Source organism: Manis pentadactyla, chromosome 7, assembly GCF_030020395.1.
Source record: "Manis pentadactyla isolate mManPen7 chromosome 7, mManPen7.hap1, whole genome shotgun sequence".
In the NCBI taxonomy this organism is placed as follows: Eukaryota; Metazoa; Chordata; class Mammalia; order Pholidota; family Manidae; genus Manis; species Manis pentadactyla.
Window position 1 is genome coordinate 108,591,513 of NC_080025.1, and position 14,158 is coordinate 108,605,670.

At 42.0% G+C, this 14,158-nt stretch overlaps 1 protein-coding gene across 8 annotated transcripts in view; it reads right to left on the bottom strand.

Moving 5' to 3' along the window:
• Positions 1-14,158, bottom strand: part of ELMO1 (engulfment and cell motility 1) — a 507,053-nt gene that overhangs the window by 142,315 nt on the left and 350,580 nt on the right. The gene's annotated exons all lie outside the window — the stretch shown is intronic.

Consider the following 14,158-nt stretch of genomic DNA (forward strand, 5'->3'; position numbering starts at 1 on the left):
AAGAGTGTAGATAACTACCTATAATCTAAGATCTAGTTCTCAATGAGTCCTTCCATGATTCTGAAGCATTGCCTCAAGACAGCTATGATGCGGAATGAAGGACGGCCAGGAACCTGTCTGAAACAAGCTAATTAGCTAAAAGAAGTCTTCAAACTTGATGTATGGCTGAGTAAGCTAAGTGCTACAAGAGAGGGGAAAAGAAAGTGTACCTAAGAGGAAACTGCCTCCTTGTACTCCTTGTAAGGGCTTTGCAGGGCCCATAGGTTGGGCCTTGAAGGATGGGCAGAATTTCAACAGAAAGGGTGAAGGGTCTTCATTGCTGAGGGATCACTGGTTAAAATAGTCTTGGAATTATGAGGCATGCTTGGGGAGCCATCAATATGATTAAGTATAGATCAGTAGGCGGTGTGCTGCATGGCATTACAGGCATTTTGTTTGGAAAAGTGGTTTGCAATGGAATGTGGAGCTTTTGTTATCATGCTTTAAGAAGAAGGGGTCTAAAGTTTTTTGAGTACAAATGTGTTATGAAAAGAATTGTGTTCTAGAAGTGTTTCTGAGAGCTAAGAGAATGAAAACTTAATAGTTGGCTGAGTCCAGGTTCTGGGAGAACAATTAAAGGATGAACACATCTACTCCAGAGACGATGGTGGCAGGACGCCCCCAGATGACCCTTCCTCAGACACTGACAGAACCATGGGACTGGGGACCTGTTAGAAAAAATGAGGAAGCCAGGGACCACAGCAAGGGTCCAAGTCTAAGAGATGAGATGAAATGGCATATCACTCCGAGACTGAAGGTGGTTGAGGATGAGAGATTGTGGATGGGGAGGAAGATGGGGTAGGAGAGAGACAAGAAGAAGACCTTGGGGGAATCCTAAGCTTAGGGTCAGTGAGGGGTGGTGGCAGTACCTCAGGAGTTAGGGAAGGGAGACAATCCCAGGTTGCACAGGTGGGTACACAAGCCCATGCTTCAGGGTGATGGAACAGGTGAACATTGGGAAAAGGCTTGATACTCTGGAGGTGACTGCTGACCTACAGAAAGCAATTTCAAGGAGGCAGATGTGGGTGAACATCAGACCACAGTTAGTGGAGCAGGCCAGGTGGAGGTGGCATTCTCTCCTGGAAAATTTGACAGTACAGGGAAGGAAAGAGATTGGATAGGAACTTGGAAGAGGAACAGGAATGAAAAAGAGCATTTTTAAGGATAGAAGAGATTTTGTAGCTTTTTAGGCTGAAGAGATAAAAATGAGAGAGGAGAAGGAAGGATGAGCATAAAGGGGCAAGGGATAAAAGACTTAATTTTATAAATTTTTTTTCATGTCTATCTTTTTCATCAGAGCAAAGATTCATAACAATGTGACTTTTCAGTCTTAAATTAGAATGATTCAACAGTTCCTCTTAATCTCCACTTGCCTCTTAGAAATCATGTTTTTACAGCTAAAGAGGTTTCTAAGTATTCAAAATACCTATTAGTGCATTTTAGAGTCATAATTCTCTTCTTGAGCTTAGTTACATTTTTAGTTACCTTTTAAATTTTTTCCTAAAAATATCACTAGCAACTGTAACAATGATTATTTTATTTCTTCTTTTAATATATATAGTATACTATGTATATATCTTGTATGTATGTGGATTTCCAAAGCCACAGATAGGTTTTAAGAAGGAAGGTGGCTAACAGGGTCATGTGGCTGCCAAGAAGACAGATTAGAGATTTTAAAATGCCCATCAGAGGTTGTTCTTGACTGTCAAAACTGGTGGCTTTTGTGGCTAAAGAGGTTTGTGACTATTGACAATATAATTTAGTGCTTTTTAGAATCATAGTTCTCTTCTGCTTAGTTGTATTTTTAGTGAGGGCAGAAAACAGGTGGCAGTGGATTAATAAATTCATGGCAAGCGAAGAGGTGGTAAACAGACGCGACTATTTGAGGAAACGTGGCTTGAGGTGGGTGGACAGAGGATCAGGAAGGAGTTACTTGTTTTTTAAAAGGCAGGCGATTTGAGTACATTTAAATGCTGGTAAGAAGAGAGCATCCAAGAGGACGAGTTGATGTTGTAAGGATTAAAGGGGATAACTGATGGAGCAGCACCCCAGAGCAGATGAGGAGAGAGAAAATCCAGAGCACAGATGAGAAATCTGCCACCTTTAGAAAGAAGCGGGTGGCGAGGGCTCAGGGCCATGTGGCAAGTTAGAGGCAGAGCTGGACCGGAATCTATGGCTCCCACATCTGGTCTGGAGCCTTGTGTAATCCTTGTCCTGCCCCTCCTGGAAATGGCCCAAGTGCTTTATGTATATTGGGATAAGTCATAAAGAATTTTTGGTTTTACAATTCAGAAATGGTCAGTTATTGGCCATTTCAGATGATCAGTCTAATATTGGCTCATTTAACCCTCACAACTATTGTAAGTTCTATACTTCCCACTTGAAGAGACTGAGAAACAGGGCAAAGGAATTAATCTGCCCAAGATCCCCTGCAAGGAAATGTTGGAGCTAGGTTTTGAACCTCACTCCTTGAGTCCAGGGTCAATGCTCATGGTTTATGGAACTTATTGATTGAACTTCTTCTTTGTAAATTTCCAAACCTTCCTCTTGATCCCTCAGGCCCAGGAGGGGGGTGAGGAGTGGGGAGGTGGGTGAAATGAGCGGTGGGGGTGGGGAGCCCAGGCTGAGGCTGTGCCTGGCAGCTTCAGGTCTCTGCTACCATTCCAGCTCTGCCCTAAAGCATTTATAACTGAAAAATGTAATGAATACAGCACTCGAATAAACTTCGACCCCAAAACATTGATATCTTTAAGTCAGAGTCTTATTTTTCTGGTATGTGCATAAGTGAATTCTTATCTATCTGAAAAAATTTAAAAGCTACTCTCCATCTGACTGAATCAGTATCTGTTTAGTTGAGCCTTGGGAACAAATATCCAGGATTGCCCAGTGCCCTGACTACAATAAAAGAATCCAAGCAGCTTCCCCATTTCATATGCACTTTTCATTGTGATTTTAAAAGGAACACCATCTCGGAAGCATAGTTCTAAATCCTCTTCCATTTCTTAAGAACATAGAAGGCTGGGAGCTTTCGGACAGAATCCCACGCTCTGTGACTCCCAAAAAGGAACTGGCATTAGATGCCAATGACATTCACTTCGGTGGCAGCTCAAGCGGCAAAAAGCCATATGCCATAGGCCTTGGATCCAGGCAAGCCACAGAAAAGGGTATGTGAAAGAAACAAGGAAAACAGGATCAGAAGTGTATTAGGAAGTCGACTGTCTCCAGCACTTAAATGCACCATCACCGTGGCAAGAATCGAGTCTTCCTACTCTTGTGAAGCTCTTGGGGAATGCAATTTATTTTCTAACTTAGGAGAAGTTAAGGAAGTAAGGGTAAAATACAAAAGAATTTCTGTGACCTGTGCAGTGTGCTCACATTTATCACCGAGCATGGCTGCACACAGGCACATACTTCCTGGGCACGTGCAGGGAGACAGCAGTCACCTAAACAGGATGGCCCGCTGGAAGGCACGTTTGTCTTCTGCACTAGAAGGTCTCGTGGCAGCCATCCCATGATTGTATAAACACCATCACATAATTTTCCCCACTGGGTTGGAAACAAGACTAGTAGGGGAACAGAGTGCTCCCTGCGGCCAGGGTATGTGGGTTAAGCAGGCCTAAGAGTGATATAAAAGGTGAGTGGAGGTGAAAAAATGAAGCAGAGTGATCTTTTTTTAAGTAGGGGCTCCAACCAAACTCTTTAGGAAAGAGAAATTCAGTTTATTTTGCAACTGTTCAATATCTTTGAGGTTTTCATTCATGTAACATAAAGCTGCCTAGGTAGAAAAATAATTACTACTGCCATTTTTATTAAGAAACAAATGGCAAAATAATTTTGGAACACTCAAAGTATTGACTTCTGAGTAAAAGATTCTGATTGAATGGTCTAGAAGTGTTTCTCAATAAGGCTTACTGACATTTTGGGGTAAGAAAATTCTTTATTCTGTAGAACCCCAGAATACTTAGTACCTTTGGTCTACAGGAATTGAACAGTGACCATCCCATAATAAAATAATTATTTGAGCTTATTGATCAAGGGGGCCGTTTTAAATAATGAGTGAATTAAATATTTCTGGCTATTTATTCATTTGACATTCAACCCCGAAGTAACTAGGAAAATAGTACTTAAAAAGCATCTGGAGGATATTAAGATTTAAAGCTACTGTTTTGCTTCCAATGATACAGTGACTTAATTTAGAAAGACAGACTTGTAAATAAACAACTACTACTAAATAGTGAGAAAACATTTTACAAAACAAACTGCAAATTCCATGCTGTGGGGGCAGAGGTGTACAGTTTCACTCGGAATGAGAAGTTGATGGTAACCATCTTGCTGAGATGGCGCTTGTACAAAATCCTAAGAATTTCAACAGGCAGATGGGAGAAAACATTTCTGGCATAGGGAATGAGGATGAGCAAATACCTGTGCTATTGAAGTATTATGGCATACCCAAGGAATGGTGGGCAGTTCAGGTGATGTAGACCTTAGGTGCAGGATGAAGATAAGGGAATGAAGCAAGCAAAGTACATTAGGCTAACTAAACAGACATCTTAACACCTTGCCAAGGCCATGAAACTTAGGAGGCAGGCAACATACAGCCACAGTTAGATTAAAAGCAAGAGTGACATGATCAGATCTGTGTTAGAGGATATTTACAAAGTGGAGAAGTTTCAAACCTAGGAGATAAGTTACTGCAACAGATGGTGTCTTAGTTAGCTATCTCCATACTAATGCTGTGTAACAAATAATTCCAACAACTAAGAAGTTCTCTTACTCACAGATGTATAGGTCAGATGAGATAGCTGTTTTAAGTTGTAATTCTGAGGGCTGACAAGGGAACCATATGGCATATGCCTCATTCTGGGGCCCACACAGAAGGAGCAGTGGCCACCCAGCATATGCACTTCATCTCATGATGAAGGCAGAAGCTGCAAGAGCCCAACCCAATCACACAAGCAACTGTCAGGCCTCTGTTTACCTCACGTCTATGAACATCTCACTGGCTCACGCAAATCACTTGGCCAAATAAAAAGGTGAAGGGCAGAGGAAATAAGCTTCATCATTGCCATGGCACACATGTGGAGGTATACCACTGCCATGGAGCAGTGAGGAACTGCAACCAGCCCTTAATCTACTAGATTTGGAGTGAGAGAAAGGGAAGATCTGAACCAAGATAATGGTGAGAGGGCAGATGATCTTACAGTGATGGTAATGACTTTGGCCACTGACCAGTTTCATAGAGGGATTAGTCCATAATCCAAAAAGAAACTCACTCATCTGCTAGCATGAGGGCAGGAACCATCCGTCCAGTTCCCATCTGTATTCCCACAGTCTAGCACAGTGCCTGCTGTGCTGTGGACACACAACATTTGCTGAAAGAGCAGACAACACTTACAGTGTAGGGTGGCTAGTGACACTATTAACCATGATGTGTTATGCTGAATGATGTGGCCATGCTGTATGATGGCTGTGGGACAGCACCTCCGAGTACCTTCTCCATCCCGGCACTCCATAGAGATCCTGAGAACACAGAAATGGCAAGGCTCTGTTCTCCGAAGGGCTGACAATTAAACAATTGCACTTCACTGTGGGTAAGTTCCAGGGCGTGGAAGTCAGGGACAGAGCAAGGAGAGTATTCGAGGGCATCGGAGTAAATCGCTGCCAAAGAATGACAACGGCAGGCTTGAGAACTTTCCTAGGGAAGATGTAGGAATAAGACCTGAGATGAATACCTGTCTAAATGACCCTCACATACAGTTTCACTGAGCACCTACTATTATTTTTTATTTTACCAGAACCATAACAAAAAGGCTGGAGAAACTCCTACCAAATTTAGCCTTACTTTGGTGCCCTCCCCTTGCTGCACTACCCTCACTCTTGCTTCTGCCCTGCCTGGCGCAGTGGCTTAGATCCATGCCTTGGAAATGGAGCAGGCAGGCCAGGTGAGTGCTACATTGTGCAGGTGAGGGTTTCTGCACCTCTTTGGTAAAATGAAGGTAGATAGTCCTGACATATCATTCGCTGCTGCTCAGATAGAACACATGACTTTGAAAAACCTGCTCAAGCATGCAAGGAGTATAAATATGTATTTTAACTTCTGGCCTCCTACCTGTGGTATTTAGCAGGGATATCTGAAAATTCCACATGGGCTCTTCCAGCTTCTCTCAACTCTTGTATTGGAGTCTAAGCAAATGCCTCTTCATTTGACTCCTTTTCTCACCTGATCGAGGGTCCCTCTTTGCCCTCCATCCCTCATCGCACCCTGATTAATCTCATTTGGTAATGAGGAGCACCTCTCTATGACAGCCCCTTATGTTCCCTTCCACCTTAGGAAATGCATCCCTTTGCAGAAGTGTGTTCTTAACTCCCTTTTAACATAAGTAACTTTGAAATTACAAGATAAATATTTTCTTTTAAATCAAGGATGACTTGTATTTCATGAGAGTCCAATCTAATGATACTCTCCTTAGCAATCCAACTCTGATTCCTCTCTGCCCTCGAAGTTAAAATGCCTAACTCTCATTATGCCTTACTTAAAATGTAGGTAATTTCCTTTTAATTGGACATATACCAATAAGATGGTTTCTGAGCATTACCAAATCCCTCACATAATCCACAACGGAATATGGAATTCAGGTCATAGGACCAAGTTAACAATTCATAGAGTACCCCAAAGTGTAGTTAATCAAAGGGAAAGAAGTTTCAGAAATAACTGAATAGTTATATAGAGCTGTTAACTTAAGAGTCATCATTTAAGTTAATAGTCTGCAGTTGAACCAAGGGACTGATGTATCTCACTCTTGTCCAGCAGAAGAACTTATCAATTCTTTTCTTCTTATAATTGCAAGTCCCAATTTAGCACATATTACATATGCAAAGAAAGACACACTGACTCTAGGAAGACTTTGGGAATGCGTAGAACTAAGCCAGACTTTGCACACAAAGGAACCCTCAAGGTGTACATTTACTATTGTCAGGCTTACCCAAAATTATTCATGAGATTCAATCATGGTAAATATTTTTATAAGTGCTCCAGCTACAGAGAATGTTTAGAAAGCAAAACATGTTAGCAGTGCTAGCAGCCAACTAAACCTAACAGTTAATTTACAAACAGATTTTAAATAGTTTAACCATCTCTTTTGGAAATTACATGAACAGAGTCAGCAAAACCTAATTCTCTGTGGATGACTCAGGATCCTCATATGCTACCCCCTCATGAGAGGATATGGTTGGGCTGTTAATGGTACAACCTCAGGACAATCCCTGAAAATGGACTCCTTTATGGTGATCCCTGTGCTTCTCCGAAAAGCTGCACTGACTTTGTGCAGCTGGGACCACTAAGAGGGCACACTGGGATGGGTGTTCTATTTAGTTAGTCACTAAATCTGAGGGAAGAGCTTGTCTACCTTTTCTGAAAATGCTTGCCATCTTCATTGCCATGAGCATCCTTTTTCTTTTCAGAGGCACTTGGAATCCTGTGTGCCCTAGTGCTTGCTCCAGGCCAGATTTAGCTGAGTAGTTTATCTGCCTGATGTGGTCCAGGGATCAGAGCCCGCCTAGCCAAGGTAATTTTTCTACCCCCTCTCACAGATGAGGAATCTTAAACTGACAGTGCTGAATCCCTTGCACAAGGTTATCCAGCTGGCCGGAGGACCTGGGCTCTTGAAGGACAAGGGCTCCTCCCTGTGGCATTCGGCTAAGCTCCTGTATCACCTGGGGTATGTCTATGGCAGGCTGGGGAGGAGTGACCCTCACCGCTGAATACCTGTGCAAGAGGACTTCCCCAACTGTGGTCAAAAACCCCTTTTGTAGCCAAACCAAAGTGCAATGGATCTCCACAGAGAGGATTCCCATACGGAGAAAATCTGTGTTTATAGATATTTGAACAAACTACCTTAGGAAATCAAAGCAGCTCAATTATACTGCACAACCAAATGCAAATTACTGCCGATTCAGGCTTTGTCTGTAGAGAGCAGCCCCTCGCATTTGTATGGGAAAATTACAAAGCCAACTTTTGAGGCCCTGGTCCTCATAGTGTTCTGGGGAAATACCTTCATTATTATTATTAGTTGCTATTACTGTCACCATTTACAGATGAGAAGGGACCTGGCAGTTAAATGACATTCTTAAGGTCCCACTGCTGGTGAGGGGCTGGCTGGGCCTGACTCCAGACTCTCCTGCTGCTCTCAGCTGTGCTTCTTCCCTGTTCACCTTGCATTCTGACCTCTTGAAAAAAGTAAGTTAGTAAAGTCAGTCTCTTTCTCTGTCTTTCTGCTGTCTGTAGGTGACATCATTGAGATTTATGAGGACCACAGGAGGTATGCCTTGACTACTGTCCAACTGAAAGTGGCAAATTCCATGAAAAAGGGTAATACTACCTTAAATGAATAGCTTAAAAGCATTCATAAAACACACACGCACATAAGCGCACAAAACCATTTGCTACCTATCCAAGGGCTAACATAAAAAAAATAAGTAAACCTCATACAATGCATTTGCTTCTACAGGAGGTTCGATTTCCTTCCTGCCAAACCTAAAGACCTTTCTGAAACATGAAAAGCATTTTGAATAAATACTTGTAAATGGCTTAGACAGCTGAAAAATTGATGGCCTTATTGTATGACATTAGGGCCCTTTAAAAGACTTCTCCTCTACTTAAATATTCATGTTTCAATTAAAACATACACCTACTTTATTAGCCACACCAGGCCCAGTCCAGATCAATAACAGCAGCACTAGATGGAATTCTAATGAAGATAAACAACACTGAGTCCTCCCCAGCTCCCCATGGGCATGGATGCACAAAGCCTCCTTTCACAACTTGCTTCAAGATATTTTACAGTCACCTGCCTCATGCAAATGAGGAGATTCATGTTTATTCATGTCTAGAGTTACAGACCACCTTTCATTCCGTAAGCCAGCACGGCTAAACAACAGAGCGCCGTCTGCAGCACTACGAGGTTGAGCTGGCCTAGGAAGGGGACCTGAATATATAATTGCCCCCTGAAAAGCATGCACACAAAGTCAGTAAGCTGGAAGCAGTTTGGGAAGTGAACATATTTGCCTTTATTCATGTGATTGCTGCCTTTAAGCTTTTCTACAATCCCTTTTCTATACTACCCCATAACACATTAGATGTGACTAGTTAGTGGCTGTTTTCCATGGATAATCTTCTAGGGGACTTCTCAGGATGTGTCCTCTGCCCTGCTCTCCAGTTCTGCCTAATTGAGATTTTCTCCCACAGACTCAGATGATGCTCATAGCCTCGCCAGGGGCAGCTGTGGCTTTGTTTGCTGGGCCTGGGTTTTCCTTATGCATTCCTCCTATTTTAGCGATGGTTTCTCATCTGCAAGCCTGAGATTCTAACTTCTATCATGTATGCTCTGCTTATTATGCTACCGGGTAAAGTGTTAAAATAGTTCTTTTGCTCTAGAGTGACCACATTTTTCAAATCATTAGTTTCTTTTATTTTGGTAGTTTGAAAGCATGGCAATGTAATTTGATCTTGGGTTTTAATGCCGATTTTGATAGCAACTAAAATAACACCAAGGCTATGAACAAATATTTTGATGGTATCTAGAAGGCTCAGCCATCCCCGGAAGGTCTGGGGAGCTAGGTAATGGCTAGAAACACCTTAACTCTCTCCAGCCGGGAAGTACATGAGAAATGTGGGAGCTGCTGAGTTTTAGCTGCTACCCTTGGCTTTTCACATGGCAAACTAAGATGCCTAATAAAGTTCTCTCGAGGAAGACAACACTGAAATCTATGACATTTCAGCTTAAACCTATTTCTGCCAAAGTTAAATGAGTTACTGAATTCAGTTTCAGAACTTAATTTTTGGTATGTAAGAGCTTCATTTTTTTGTTGTTTTTCGACTTAACAGAAAATATCTTCTTTCGAAAAGGGCAATTTCCTCATTTTTCATAGACAGCATTAATCTTACTACACACAAAAGGAACACTACACAACAAGTATGTCATAATACTTCCTGAAAGTATTTTTAATTTCTTGCTTCAACTTAATATCACCATAAAAGAGGGCGATGGGATTCAGGTATCCACTTTAAAAAAAGAAATTTCAGACTTAGTCCTCCTAATTAGCAGAACCAGTATTAGAACCTGGGCCTTGCAGACTGATGGAGATACTACTTCATCAAGGCACACACTTCATACTAGTTACAGGTGTCAACTGATGGTAATTCTATGGACAGAGTTCACCTTTAGTGATCAAATCTACCATGATGACAATCTTCATGGACAGCTTTGGACCTGCCCAAAGATGTAACTGGTATGTGATGAATGGGCACTGGGATAACCAAGGCTCCAAAGCCCCCCTGGGTGATTCTAATGGTCCACGCAAGGTTTGAAAACACTGTTACAGACAGACACAGATCCAGATGTGTATAGCTTTGTTAGAAATTCTAAGCAGAGCAGTCATTGACAAAAGCTTGAAATGAGGATCCTGAACCTGCAAATCTGAATCCTTTGTGTCCTCTTTCCTACCTGCTTAAAAAAGGGCTTCAGTGAATGATGATGGGGTCACTTGTGTGCCGTGGTATCCAGCTGCAGTTGAACTCTTCTCTGATGCCCATAAAAATGAATAATGCATGCTCTAAAATATTGGTAATAAAAGACAAAAATATAGAATACAAACTCAATGGCCTGAATCAATGTATTATTCTGCAGAGACTGCTATATTAAGAAACTTAAAGAAAGTACTTTTCAAAGCATAAATATTTTAATCACTCTCTAATCCTACTTCTTTTATCTAAATTTAAAAAATGCTATCTTCTGCTCCCCAAGTCTGGAAAAGCAGGAAGACAGCTGCTTCTCAAACTCTTGCTTCCAGTGGTAGTATTAACTAACAACCACTAGTGAGCTACAAACTAGCGAGCCTCTTGACGTGTTTGACCGGGCTCTCCTCTTTGACGGACATGTCTGTGTCATCACTGGCCTCTTCCTCCTCCTCCTGCTCTCCTTTTCCAAGGATAGATCTGAGGTGTGGTAACATTCCTGGCCACTGAGGAACACGGGTCCTGAGTTGGCCCGGAATGACTGGAGGAGAATCTCCCATCCGTTTGACAACCATGGGTAGCATGTCCCAAGCAAGGTGGACGATAGAAGACAGTCAGGCGTCTGCTGGAATTTAGTATTGTTTGTTGGAAAAAATAAAATTTTTGAATTGAGGGACACTGCCTCTGTAGCAATAATGAGCTAAAGAAGGCAGACAGCTATGCCCTTCTTACAGAACCCTGGATCTCAGGTTGACAATTAAATCCGCCATCCATGCTTCCATTCAAAATGGAGAGCCTGAGATGATGTCCAAGGAAGTTCAAAAGAAATTGTGTCTCATGTTGGGCTCTTTTAAGATGCTTCTGAATTAGAATATGGTAAATCTTAGGAAACAAATAAGATTAAATTTAGCAGTAACACCAAATCCACATTTGTTCCTAAATTCAATCACTTCTGTTACCAAATTAATAACAAAAAGAAGAGTGAAGTGATGAAAATTTCAGTTCTTCTCTCTTTTCCAATTTATTGTCTGGTAAAGAAGAACACTGGCTGATAGAGGGGCAGCAGTGAAAAATAAGAAAGACGTTTTCACACTGAACTACAGGCCCTCACACAGTGTCCAACTTTTTTGAAAAGGCTGATGGAAGCAGAACAGGGACATAAGAGAAAAGGAAGATAATTATACCTGCCTTTCAGTGACTATTGGCAGAACCCTGACTGCTATTATGCTAGTCTACCACAAAAGAACAATTACAAAAAGCTCATTACTTTAAACTGATACACATACCTTCAAATCTAACATCTTAGAAATTAAATATACATTATGGTAGGTAGTATAATGGCCTTCCCATTGATGTCCATGTTCTAATCCCCAGAATCTGTGAATATGTTACTTTATATGACCAAGGGGAATAAGGTTGCAGATGGAATTGAGGTTCCTAATCAGCTGACCTTAAAATAGGGAAGAATATCCTGGAATTGTCCAGGTGGTCCAGTATAATCATAGGGGTCCTTAAAAGTGAAAGACTGAGGCAGAAGAGAGGTCAGAGTAATGGATGTGGCAGGGGAGGGACTGGGCCTACAGTTGCTGGCTTTGAAGATAAACAAAGAAGGCCATGAGCCAAGGAGTGGTGGCTTCCAGGACCTGGAAAAGGCAAGGCAATGGGCTCTCTTTAGAGCCTCCAGAAAGGAACACAGCTCAGCTGACACCTTGGTTTTAACCCAGTAAACCCCATTTTTGGCTTCTGAACTATGGCACTATTAGCTAATAAATTTATATTGCATAAAGTAAAGTTTGGGGTAATTTGTTAAAGGATCATTAGGAAACAATACACACATGAAAAAAATAAGTATATAACTGATATACTTTCCTGGTTATAAAAGAAGGGAATAAAAGAAAAAAGCAACAGCAAAAATATTTAGTGTAGAATATTTAAATCCCTTGTTATTCCCATCACAGATATTCCTTTGATAGCCACCTCTTGGCCAATGGATATGTGTACATGGGTTGGGACCCTCCGCCTCTCAGGCCTCCAACTACCTGCTCAAGCCATGAATTGCCAGCATTGCCCAGCAGTATATGTGTGACACCAGACTAACCCTTGTGATTTGTAAACAATGTGAGAAGACGGCACTTAGGGACACAGTAAGAAACCGTACTCCAAACCTGGCTCTTAGATCTTGCTGAAGAGAGGTTTTTGCAGCCATATAAATCAACTATGAAACAGTTTCAGTGACACTCTGGGGAGCTTGCTGCCACCTGGTGGAACCTCACCTTGCACAGGTGAGATATGGTCACCACCAGCCAGAGCGCACGCCATGATGAACCGCATGGACCCAAAAATCATGCTCAAAACTCCATGGAGCCAAGAGTTACGCTCACCTTCCTTCTCCAGCCCTGCTCACCTCCTCCAGACTATGGTCTCTGGTTTCCTTGGTTAACAATGTACCTTGGAGCTTCATGTTCTTCTATAGGATTTAGGTGGCTAGGTGTTCATCCCCTTGAACCATTCCTTTGCAAGAATCTGGTGATATTTTCCATATAACTGATCTATGCACAGATTCACAATAATAGTATCTGCATTGTTATCATTTACAAAAATGCCATTTTCTGTAATTCAGGAGAAGCAGTTGGTTGACATCTTCTCAGAAAGCAGACAAACATCTGATGCTAGGACACATGACAACCAGTGAGGCCCCTTCTCTTGGAGGAACAAGTGTCCCAGGCACATAAAAGCTGAAGACCACATGGCTTTGAAACACTGCAGTTCATGAAAGAGTTGAACTGATCTGGGGCAGAGCTATAGCCATATCAGAGACTACTGATTTAACTCTCCACTTTTTTTGGCTTGATTATAGAAAGGTCTTCCTGCTCCTTCTTTTCTCTCTTCCAGGGATGATTTGTACCTGAATTGCAAAGTCTTACAATCAAGTGAAGTACCCTTAGGAGGCTGCACTTATAATCACAAGAGAATTAATGGGTCTCTTTCCCTCACTTCCCTTCCTAAATCATGCCTGTCCTTAGTCAGAGCTGCTCAGACCCTTCATAGCTCTGAATCGCAGCTTCCAGATCAGTATTCTCCAGAGGGGGGCATCACGAGGGTTTATTTCAAGAATTAAATAGATGGTCCCAAATGGCAGAGATAGAATGGCTTTGTCTGTACAACTACAGGCAAGGTCATGATGCTGGTGGAGACCAGTGGGTGGAAACCTGACAGGCTTGGGACAGAGCCATGTTTCCTTTCCCTGGTTTTCTTTTTTTTCAACCAGTTATCAGTTCAAGATGCCACACACCAAAAATATGATGGAAAAGAAGGGTGAAATGTAAGTTTAAAGAAAAGGTGACAGGGAATCAACGACCAACAAGAATATCGAGCAGAATTGGAATTCAGATATTATGCCCTAAGTACAAGCCCATGAGGGCCCTACGGGATGACTGTGAGACGGGACCCTGAGACCCTTAGCCATAGCTCTGTCCCCAGTACCCTGTCAGTGGGCATGGTGATGGGACCACCCAAAACGACAGCCTTATACAGTAGAAAATTAGAAGTATTAAAGGCTTAACTATTCCTGTCCCAACCATCAGCTATTATCGGCCATGTCACTAC